Here is a 12,056-nt window from a genome sequence, read left to right as displayed (position 1 = left end):
TTCAGACAAAACGCTGGCTGCCGGGCAGGCCAGCACCTCCAAGGCATAAAAGGCTAGCTCTGGCCACGTGGACAATTTAGAGACCCAGAAGTTGAATGGGGCCGAACCATCAGTCAGTACGTGGAGGGGTGTGCACACGTACTGTTCCACCATGTTAGTGAAATGTTGCCTCCTGCTAACACGTTGCGTATCAGGTGGTGGTGCAGTTAGCTGTGGCGTGTTGACAAAAGTTTTCCACATCTCTGCCATGCTAACCCTGCCCTCAGAGGAGCTGGCCGTGACACAGCTGCCTTGGCGACCTCTTGCTCCTCCTCTGCCTTGGCCTTGGGCTTCCACTTGTTCCCCTGTGACATTTGGGAATGCTCTCAGTAGCGCGTCTACCAACGTGCGCTTGTACTCGCGCATCTTCCTATCACGCTCCAGTGCAGGAAGTAAGGTGGGCACATTGTCTTTGTAGCGTGGATCCAGCAGGGTGGCAACCCAGTAGTCCGCACAGGTTAAAATGTGGGCAACTCTGCTGTCGTTGCGCAGGCACTGCAGCATGTAGTCGCTCATGTGTGCCAGGCTGCCCAGGGGTAAGGACAAGCTGTCCTCTGTGGGAGGCGTATCGTCATCGTCCTGCCTTTCCCCCCAGCCACGCACCAGTGATGGACCCGAACTGCGTTGGGTGCCACCCCGCTGTGACCATGCTTCATCCTCATCCTCCTCCACCTCCTCCTCATCCTCGTCCTCCTCGTCCTCCAGTAGTGGGCCCTGGCTGGCCACATTTGTACCTGGCCTCTGCTGTTGCAAAAAACCTCCCTCTGAGTCACTTCGAAGAGACTGGCCTGAAAGTGCTAAAAATGACCCCTCTTCCTCATCCTCCTCCTCCTCCTCCTGGGCCACCTCCTGTTCCATCATCGCCCTAAGTGTTTTCTCAAGGAGACATAGAAGTGGTATTGTAACGCTGATAACGGTGTCATCGCCACTGGCCATGTTGGTGGAGTACTCGAAACAGCGCAACAGGGCACACAGGTCTCGCATGGAGGCCCAGTCATTGGTGGTGAAGTGGTGCTGTTCTGTAGTGCGACTGACCCGTGCGTGCTGCAGCTGAAACTCCACTATGGCCTGCTGCTGCTCGCACAGTCTGTCCAGCATGTGCAAGGTGGAGTTCCACCTGGTGGGCACGTCGCATATGAGGCGGTGAGCGGGAAGGCCGAAGTTACGCTGTAGCGCAGACAGGCGAGCAGCGGCAGGATGTGAACGCCGGAAGCGCGAACAGACGGCCCGCACTTTATGCAGCAGCTCTGACATGTCGGGGTAGTTGTGAATGAACTTCTGCACCACCAAATTCAGCACATGCGCCAAGCAAGGGATGTGCGTCAAATTGGCTAGTCCCAGAGCTGCAACGAGATTTCGCCCATTATCACACACCACCAGGCCGGGCTTGAGGCTCACCGGCAGCAACCACTCGTCGGTCTGTTGTTCAATACCCCGCCACAACTCCTGTGCGGTGTGGGGCCTGTCCCCCAAACATATGAGTTTCAGAATGGCCTGCTGACGTTTACCCCGGGCTGTGCTGAAGTTGGTGGTGAAGGTGTGTGGCTGACTGGATGAGCAGGTGGAAGAAGAGGAGGAGGAAGCCGAGAAGGAGGAGGTGGCAACAGGAGGCAAAGAATGTTGCCCTGCGATCCTTGGCGGCGGCAGGACGTGCGCCAAACAGCTCTCCGCCTGGGGCCCAGCTGCCACTACATTTACCCAGTGTGCAGTTAGGGAGATATAGCGTCCCTGGCCGTGCTTACTGGTCCACGTATCTGTGGTTAGGTGGACCTTGCTACAGATGGCGTTGCGCAGTGCACACTTGATTTTATCGGATACTTGGTTGTGCAGGGAAGGCACGGCTCTCTTGGAGAAGTAGTGCCGGCTGGGAACAACATACTGTGGGACAGCAAGCGACATGAGCTGTTTGAAGCTGTCTGTGTCCACCAGCCTAAATGACAGCATTTCATAGGCCAGTAGTTTAGAAATGCTGGCATTCAGGGCCAGGGATCGAGGGTGGCTAGGTGGGAATTTACGCTTTCTATCAAATGTTTGTGAGATGGAGAGCTGAACGCTGGCGTGTGACATGGTTGAGACGCTTGGTGACGGAGGTGGTGGTGGTGGTGTTGGTGGTACATCCCCTGTTTGCTGGGCGGCAGGTGCCAACGTTCCTCCAGAGGCGGAGGAAGAGGCCGAGGCGGCAGCAGCAGAATAGGCCGAGGCGGCAGCAGCAGAAGAGGTAGCAGGGGGAGCCTGAGTGACTTCCTTGGTTTTAAGGTGTTTACTCCACTGCAGTTCATGCTTTGCATGCAGGTGCCTGGTCATGCAGGTTGTGCTCAGGTTCAGAACGTTAATGCCTCGCTTCAGGCTCTGATGGCACAGCGTGCAAACCACTCGGGTCTTGTCGTCAGCACATTGTTTGAAGAAGTGCCATGCCAGGGAACTCCTTGAAGCTGCCTTTGGGGTGCTCGGTCCCAGATGGCAGCGGTCAGTAGCAGGCGGAGTCTCTTGGCGGCGGGTGTTCTGCTTTTGCCCACTGCTCCCTCTTTTGCTACGCTGTTGGCTCGGTCTCACCACTGCCTCTTCCTCCGAACTGTGAAAGTCAGTGGCACGACCTTCATTCCATGTGGGGTCTAGGACCTCATCGTCCCCTGCATCGTCTTCCACCCAGTCTTGATCCCTGACCTCCTGTTCAGTCTGCACACTGCAGAAAGACGCAGCAGTTGGCACCTGTGTTTCGTCATCATCAGAGACATGCTGAGGTGGTATTCCCATGTCCTCATCATCAGGAAACATAAGTGGTTGTGCGTCAGTGCATTCTATGTCTTTCACCGCTGGGGAAGGGCTAGGTGGATGCCCTTGGGAAACCCTGCCAGCGGAGTCTTCAAACAGCATAAGAGACTGCTGCATAACTTGAGGCTGAGACAGTTTCCCTGGTATGCATGGGGGTGATGTGACAGACTGATGGGGTTGGTTTTCAGGCGCCATCTGTGCGCTTTCTGCAGAAGACTGGGTGGGAGATAATGTGAACGTGCTGGATCCACTGTCGGCCACCCAATTGACTAATGCCTGTACCTGCTCAGGCCTTACCATCCTTAGAACGGCATTGGGCCCCACCATATATCGCTGTAAATTCTGGCGGCTACTGGGACCTGAGGTAGTTGGTACACTAGGACGTGTGGATGTGGCAGAACGGCCACGTCCTCTCCCAGCACCAGAGGGTCCACTAACACCACCACGACCATGTCCACGTCCGCGTCCCTTACTAGATGTTTTTCTCATTGTTATGGTTCACCACAACAACAAATATATTATTTGGCCCAATGTATTGTATTCAAATTCAGCGGGATATAAATTTGAGGCCTAGTATTTAGGCGCTGGGTGACCGGTATGGATTTAGTGACAGAATTAGACTTGGAAATGCACAGAAGCGTGTGTGTGAAGTTATTCTGAATGACCCAATGTGCACCTTGAATATTATATACCCTTTTTGGGATAGATTTCAAATAGCTCTGATATAGCAGGAACCACTAAATTATGAAATTGCTAAATTGGGAATTGTACTTCAACCCAGAACAAAAAATGTGCTTTGACGGGCACTAAATAACTTTCCCAGCTACAACAGGACAGCGGTAACGAGAGATTTAGAGGGATTTAAATTTGAGGCCTAGTATTTAGGCGCTGGGTCACCGGTATGGATTTAGTGACAGAATTAGACTTGGAAATGCACAGAAGCGTGTGTGTGAAGTTATTCTGAATGACCCTATGTGCACCTTCAATATTATATACCCTTTTAGGGATAGATTTCAAATAGCTCTGATATAGCAGAAACCACTAAATTATGAAATTGCTAAATTGGGAATTGTACTTCAACCCAGAACAAAAAATGTGCTTTGACGGACACTAAATATCTTGCCCAGCAACAACAGTACAGCGGTAACGAGAGATTTAGAGGGATTTAAATTTGAGGCCTAGTATTTAGGCGCTGGGTGACAGGTATGGGTTTAGTGACAGAATTAGACTTGGAAATGCACAGAAGCGTGTGTGTGAAGTTATTCTGAATGACCCAATGTGCACCTTCAATATTATATACCCTTTTAGGGATAGATTTCAAATAGCTCTGATATAGCAGAAACCACTAAATTATGAAATTGCTAAATTGGGAATTGTACTTCAACCCAGAACAAAAAATGTGCTTTGACGGACACTAAATATCTTGCCCAGCAACAACAGTACAGCGGTAACGAGAGATTTAGAGGGATTTAAATTTGAGGCCTAGTATTTAGGCGCTGGGTGACAGGTATGGGTTTAGTGACAGAATTAGACTTGGAAATACACAGTAGCGGGTGTGTGTGAAGTTATTCTGAATGACCCAATGTGCACCTTCAATATTATATACCCTTTTTGGGATAGATTTCAAATAGCTCTGATATAGCAGGAACCACTAAATTATGAAATTGCTAAATTGGGAATTGTACTTCAACCCAGAACAAAAAATGTGCTTTGACGGACACTAAATATCTTGCCCAGCAACAACAGTACAGCGGTAACGAGAGATTTAGCGGGATATAAATTTGAGGCCTAGTATTTAGGCGCTGGGTCACCGGTATGGATTTAGTGACAGAATTAGACTTGGAAATGCACAGAAGCGTGTGTGTGAAGTTATTCTGAATGACCCTATGTGCACCTTCAATATTATATACCCTTTTAGGGATAGATTTCAAATAGCTCTGATATAGCAGAAACCACTAAATTATGAAATTGCTAAATTGGGAATTGTACTTCAACCCAGAACAAAAAATGTGCTTTGACGGACACTAAATATCTTGCCCAGCAACAACAGTACAGCGGTGGGTAACGAGAGATTTAGAGGGATTTAAATTTGAGGCCTAGTATTTAGGCGCTGGGTCACCGGTATGGATTTAGTGACAGAATTAGACTTGGAAATGCACAGAAGCGTGTGTGTGAAGTTATTCTGAATGACCCTATGTGCACCTTCAATATTATATACCCTTTTAGGGATAGATTTCAAATAGCTCTGATATAGCAGAAACCACTAAATTATGAAATTGCTAAATTGGGAATTGTACTTCAACCCAGAACAAAAAATGTGCTTTGACGGACACTAAATATCTTGCCCAGCAACAACAGTACAGCGGTGGGTAACGAGAGATTTAGAGGGATTTAAATTTGAGGCCTAGTATTTAGGCGCTGGGTCACCGGTATGGATTTAGTGACAGAATTAGACTTGGAAATGCACAGAAGCGTGTGTGTGAAGTTATTCTGAATGACCCTATGTGCACCTTCAATATTATATACCCTTTTAGGGATAGATTTCAAATAGCTCTGATATAGCAGAAACCACTAAATTATGAAATTGCTAAATTGGGAATTGTACTTCAACCCAGAACAAAAAATGTGCTTTGACGGACACTAAATATCTTGCCCAGCAACAACAGTACAGCGGTGGGTAACGAGAGATTTAGAGGGATTTAAATTTGAGGCCTAGTATTTAGGCGCTGGGTCACCGGTATGGATTTAGTGACAGAATTAGACTTGGAAATGCACAGTAGCGGTGTGTGTGAAGTTATTCTGAATGACCCTATGTGCACCTTCAATATTATATACCCTTTTAGGGATAGATTTCAAATAGCTCTGATATAGCAGAACCACTAAATTATGAAATTGCTAAATTGGGAATTGTACTTCAACCCAGAACAAAAAATGTGCTTTGACGGACACTAAATATCTTGCCCAGCAACAACAGTACAGCGGGGTAACGAGAGATTTAGAGGGATTTAAATTTGAGGCCTAGTATTTAGGCGCTGGGTGACAGGTATGGGTTTAGTGACAGAATTAGACTTGGAAATACACAGTAGCGGGTGTGTGTGAAGTTATTCTGAATGACCCAATGTGCACCTTCAATATTATATACCCTTTTAGGGATAGATTTCAAATAGCTCTGATATAGCAGGAACCACTAAATTATGAAATTGCTAAATTGGGAATTGTACTTCAACCCAGAACAAAAAATGTGCTTTGACGGACACTAAATATCTTGCCCAGCAACAACAGTACAGCGGGGTAACGAGAGATTTAGAGGGATTTAAATTTGAGGCCTAGTATTTAGGCGCTGGGTCACCGGTATGGATTTAGTGACAGAATTAGACTTGGAAATGCACAGAAGCGTGTGTGTGAAGTTATTCTGAATGACCCTATGTGCACCTTCAATATTATATACCCTTTTAGGGATAGATTTCAAATAGCTCTGATATAGCAGAAACCACTAAATTATGAAATTGCTAAATTGGGAATTGTACTTCAACCCAGAACAAAAAATGTGCTTTGACGGACACTAAATATCTTGCCCAGCAACAACAGTACAGCGGTGGGTAACGAGAGATTTAGAGGGATTTAAATTTGAGGCCTAGTATTTAGGCGCTGGGTCACCGGTATGGATTTAGTGACAGAATTAGACTTGGAAATGCACAGAAGCGTGTGTGTGAAGTTATTCTGAATGACCCTATGTGCACCTTCAATATTATATACCCTTTTAGGGATAGATTTCAAATAGCTCTGATATAGCAGAAACCACTAAATTATGAAATTGCTAAATTGGGAATTGTACTTCAACCCAGAACAAAAAATGTGCTTTGACGGACACTAAATATCTTGCCCAGCAACAACAGTACAGCGGTGGGTAACGAGAGATTTAGAGGGATTTAAATTTGAGGCCTAGTATTTAGGCGCTGGGTCACCGGTATGGATTTAGTGACAGAATTAGACTTGGAAATGCACAGAAGCGTGTGTGTGAAGTTATTCTGAATGACCCAATGTGCACCTTCAATATTATATACCCTTTTTGGGATAGATTTCAAATAGCTCTGATATAGCAGGAACCACTAAATTATGAAATTGCTAAATTGGGAATTGTATTTCAACCCAGAACAAGAAATGTGCTTGAACGGACACTAAATAACTCGCCCAGCTACAGCACTAGGGACAGATTTAGCTGGATATAAATTTGAGGCCTAGTATTTAGGCGCTGGGTGACCGGTATGGATTTAGTGACAGAATTAGACTGGGATATGGCCAAAAAATAAACAGACTATTGCTGGTTAAATGCACTTGGTGTGACAGCTTCACCCTGATGTAGGCTTTAGCCAAAAAACAACCACACCATTGAGGGTTAAATGCACTTGGTGACAGGCGCAGCTTGCCCCTGATTTTGTATATGGCCAAAAAATGAACAGACTATTGCTGGTTAAATGCACTTGGTGTGACAGCTTCACCCTGATGTAGGCTTTAGCCAAAAAACAACCACACCATTGAGGGTTAAATGCACTTGGTGACAGGCGCAGCTTGCCCCTGATTTTGTATATGGCCAAAAAATGAACAGACTATTGCTGGTTAAATGCACTTGGTGTCACAGCTTCACCCTGATGTAGGCTTTAGCCAAAAAACAACCACACCATTGAGGGTTAAATGCACTTGGTGACAGGCGCAGCTTGCCCCTGATTTTGTATATGGCCAAAAAATGAACAGACTATTGCTGGTTAAATGCACTTGGTGTGACAGCTTCACCCTGATGTAGGCTTTAGCCAAAAAACAACCACACCATTGAGGGTTAAATGCACTTGGTCGCAGCTTGTGCTGGCGCACCACAAGACACAAAATGGCCGCCGATCACCCCAGAAAAATGAGACTGACAAACGGTCTGTGCAGCCTAAAAACAGTGAGCAATTGAGGATCAGCAGCTCAATGATCCACAGCTGCAGATCGATCAGTTAATCAAGTCCTTTGGAGGAGTTAATCTGCCTAATCTCGCCCTACTGTCGCAGCCGCAACCTCTCCCTACGCTAATCAGAGCAGAGTGACGGGCGGCGCTATGTGACTCCAGCTTAAATAGAGGCTGGGTCACATGGTGCTCTGGCCAATCACAGCCATGCCAATAGTAGGCATGGCTGTGATGGCCTCTTGGGGCAAGTAGTATGACGCTTGTTGATTGGCTGCTTTGCAGCCTTTCAAAAAGCGCCAAGAAAGCGTCACAAAAGCGCCAAGAAAGCGACGAACACCGAACCCGAACCCGGACTTTTACGAAAATGTCCGGGTTCGGGTCCGTGTCACGGACACCCCAAAATTCGGTACGAACCCGAACTATACAGTTCGAGTTCGCTCATCCCTAATCACAAGTATTATGCCATATCAGACAAAAAATTCCCGGACGTTTTGGTCTGTGAGACCTTCTTCAGCGGGGTCTTAAGGCAGGGTAGAGAGGCAGACGCTGGATGTGAGCTGCATGCAAATCTGGCGCCCTTTTAAGGTGGCTGGCCGTATAGGACGGCGCTCAGGGATGACGTAATCACGTCTTGCGCCTGCAATGAGTTAACTTAGGCGAGGTCTGCGTGCCACACTCTTCGACCTCTCAGATGCCAAGTTGCCATATACAGTCCTGATCAAAAGTTTAAGACCACTTGAAAAATGGCAAAAAATCCTATTAAGCATGGCTGGATCTTAAGGTTCCAAGTAGAGCTTCAACATTCAACAAGAAGAAATGGAAGTGAGACAAAACATTTTTTGAGCATTCAATTTATTAAAAACAACGAATAAACTGAAACAGGCTGTTTTTCAGCTGATCAAAAGTTTAGGACTACACCTCCCCAAAAAAACTAAACCCCCCAAAACAGAAATCCAACTTCCAAACATGAACTCAGTAATGAGTAGCTCCGCCGTTATTGTTTATCACTTTAGAAATTAGTTTCGGCATGCTTGATGCAAGCGTTTCCATGAGGTGAGTGGGAACATTTCTCCAAGTGGTGAAGACGGCCGCACGAAGGCCATCTACTGTTTGGAACTGTTGTCCATTTTTGTAAACTTCCCTTGCCATCCATCCCCAAAGGTTCTCAATTGGATTTAGATCAGTGGAACACGCAGGATGGGCCAAAAGAGTGATGTTATTCTCCTGGAAGAAGTCCCTTGTCCTGCGGGCATTGTGTACTGTAGCGTTGTCCTGTTGAAAAACCCAGTCGTTACCACACAGACGAGGGCCCTCAGTCATGAGGAATGCTCTCTGCAACATCTGGACATAGCCAGCGGCCGTTTGACGCCCCTGCACTTCCTGAAGCTCCATTGTTCCACTGAAGGAAAAAGCACCCCAGACCATTATGGCGCCCCCTCCACTGTGGCGCGTAGAAAACATCTCAGGTGAGATCTGCTTGTCATGCCAGTAACGTTAGGAACAATCAGGACCATCAAGGTTAAGTTTTTTCTCATCAGAGAATAAAACTTTCTTCCAACTTTGAATGTCCCATGTTTTGTGCTCTCTTGCAAAGTCCAAACGAGCAGTTCTGTGGCGTTCAAGGAGACGAGGTCTTTGAAAAAGTTTTTTGTTTTTGAAGTCCTTCAGTCTCAGATGCCGTCTGATGGTTATGGGGCTGCAGTCAGCACCAGTAAGGGACTTAATTTGGGTCGAGGATCGTCCAGTGTCTTGACGGACAGCCAATTGGATCCTCCGGCTCAGTGCTGATGAAATTCTTTTGGGACTTCCACTTTCTTGTTCCATAACCCTCACGATCATTTAAGAAATTCCAAATAACTGTCTTACTGCGTCCCACCTCAGCAGCGATGGCGCGCTGTGAGAGACCCTCCTGCTTATGCAGTTCAACAACCCGACCACGTTCAAAAAGGAAGAGTTTTTTTGCCTTTGCCATCACAACGTGTGACTACCTGACAGAGAATGACAATGAATCCACATCTTTGCACAGATTTGGCCTTTTAAAGGAATGTGGTCCTAAAATTTGGATCAGCTGAAAAACAGCCTGTTTCAGTTTAATCTCACTCTCATTTCTTCTTGTTGCATGTTGAAGCTCTACTTGGAACCTTGTTAAGATCCAACAATATAAAACATGATTTTTTGCCATTTTTCAAGTGGTCTTAAACTTTTGATCAGGACTGTACGACCCATAGGCTTCTACAGGGACATAAACAGGGAGATTTACACAGGAAAAAGGCTCAGTTGCCAATAGCAACCAATCCGATTGATTATTTATTTTTCCAAAAGAGCTCTGAAAAATTTAAAGTGGAATTTGATTGGTTGCTATGGGCAACTAAGCCTGTTTCGCTTTGCGCTAGTTTTGATCATTTCCCCCCAATGTGTTCCCTTATTTTATACAGTAGGAAGGCACAAAGAGGATTTCATATGAATCTGACAGAAATATTGGACCTCATGACCTCATTTGCCTAGGGCGGCACTTGCCAATGGGGCAGCAAAATGCCTTGTTTGCTTAGTGATAGTTACACAATATGCTAAATATTTTTTTTGCCCCCTGTGCGATCCGATCCTTCACTATGCGAGCGGCATCGCCGGCACCGCATAGTGAAGGAGTTGAAAGACTTACTTCCTCCTCCTCCTGACTTTCTCCCAACCTCCCCTGCCTTTTGAGTCAGGTGGAGGTGGAGTCACGGGCTGGCAACGCTAGAGTGAGCCTTATCTCCTCCAAGTGCAGAACGGATCCTGCACACGGTCACCGTGAACACTGAGGCCAGGCCTTGGCCACCAATGCACTGATCCCTAAGCCTGCTGTCTTCAAAAACTGTAAGTACTTAAATTACAGTTATTCGCTTTTAAATACAGAAATGAAGATGTGAAGCTCTAACAAGAAAGGGTGGAGCCTAAAGAGGAAGGGGTGGGGTTTACAGAGGAAGAGGTTTGGCCTTGACAGGAAGGGGTGGGTCAAATTTATATTAGGGGGGTGCCCGAATTTAGTCTCGCCTAGTGCAGCACAAAACCAAGATACACCACTGCCTGGCTTGTCATTGCCTCTCCCGAAGGAAGCAAGGAAGGTGCTGTAGATGTGACCATATGATCCTTTCATCTAATTAGTCAATTGGATGCTGGATGCATTAGATGCTAACCTGCCCTGACACCCATGTGTGCCTTAAGGGGTTGTGACGTGTCACAAAAAGGGGGATCTACTGTATGTTCAGTACAGGGGTGGGGCCCCAAAATTTTTTGGATGTGCAATAGCTCTTCTTCTGCAAACCAATGTTTGAAACTTGAGAAGTATGCTTATCGTTTGGGGTCCATTCTGACAAAAAGTGGTGACTACTTTTAAAGAGTTTCCGCCTCCCTATTTCCTCATCTGCTCGCTAACCTACTAAATCTATTAACCTCCCTTATGGTATTCCTGAGCGTGACTCAGGGTTAATTTTCGCTGCCAGGAGCGGTAACCCCGAATCACGCTCGGGGTAACATTGCAGAGTCCCTTCACCTTCTTCCGGCGATGTCCTCCGCTTGTGTTCTGCCATATCTCCATACCTTGCAAAAAATCTATACCGGAAGTGATGCAGCCGCACCGGAAGTGACGCAGCCGCACAGGAATCAGCTGGAGGAGGGTGTGCGCAAGCGCACATCCACTGGCTTAGGAAATAATCGTTGCAGCGCCGAGATAGAAGTACTTTGTGCACCGCGCGTGTGCGCACTTAGGGGTATAGAGATTTGGCAGCGCACAATGTTGCATCAGATCTCCCTACCCCTGAGTGCACACGAGCGCACAAATCATCAGTTGCAGTTCATCCTGATCTGATGATTTGTGCGCGCCTGCGCACTCAGGGGTAGGGGGATCTGATGCAACATTTTGCTCTGCAAAATATCTATACCCCTAAGTGCGCACGCGCGGTGCACAAAGTACTTCTATCGTGGGCACACCCTCCTCCAGCTGATTCCTATGCTGCCGCGTCACTTCCGGTATAGAATTTTCGCAAGGTATAGAGAGCTGGCAGAACACCGGCCGGCATTTGACTTCCTGGTTCCGTTCCCTGCGCGCAGTAGCTGCGCATGGGAGCGCAGTTTACAGGCGGGAAATTTAAATGAATATAAACATAAAAAGTGACAAACACACATAAAAGATGACTGTACAGTGCCCCTTGCCTGCCATTTGTGCCCATAAAATATTTATGCAAAAAATTGTACCACTTTTGGTCCAAAATTCCTGACATAATCATACCGCCAGGGAGGTTAAAGGCAAGCAATACTGGAC

This window comes from Bufo gargarizans, chromosome 7 (genome assembly GCF_014858855.1).
Source record: "Bufo gargarizans isolate SCDJY-AF-19 chromosome 7, ASM1485885v1, whole genome shotgun sequence".
NCBI classification, from domain to species: domain Eukaryota; kingdom Metazoa; phylum Chordata; class Amphibia; order Anura; family Bufonidae; genus Bufo; species Bufo gargarizans.
This window is presented reverse-complemented; position numbering follows the sequence as displayed.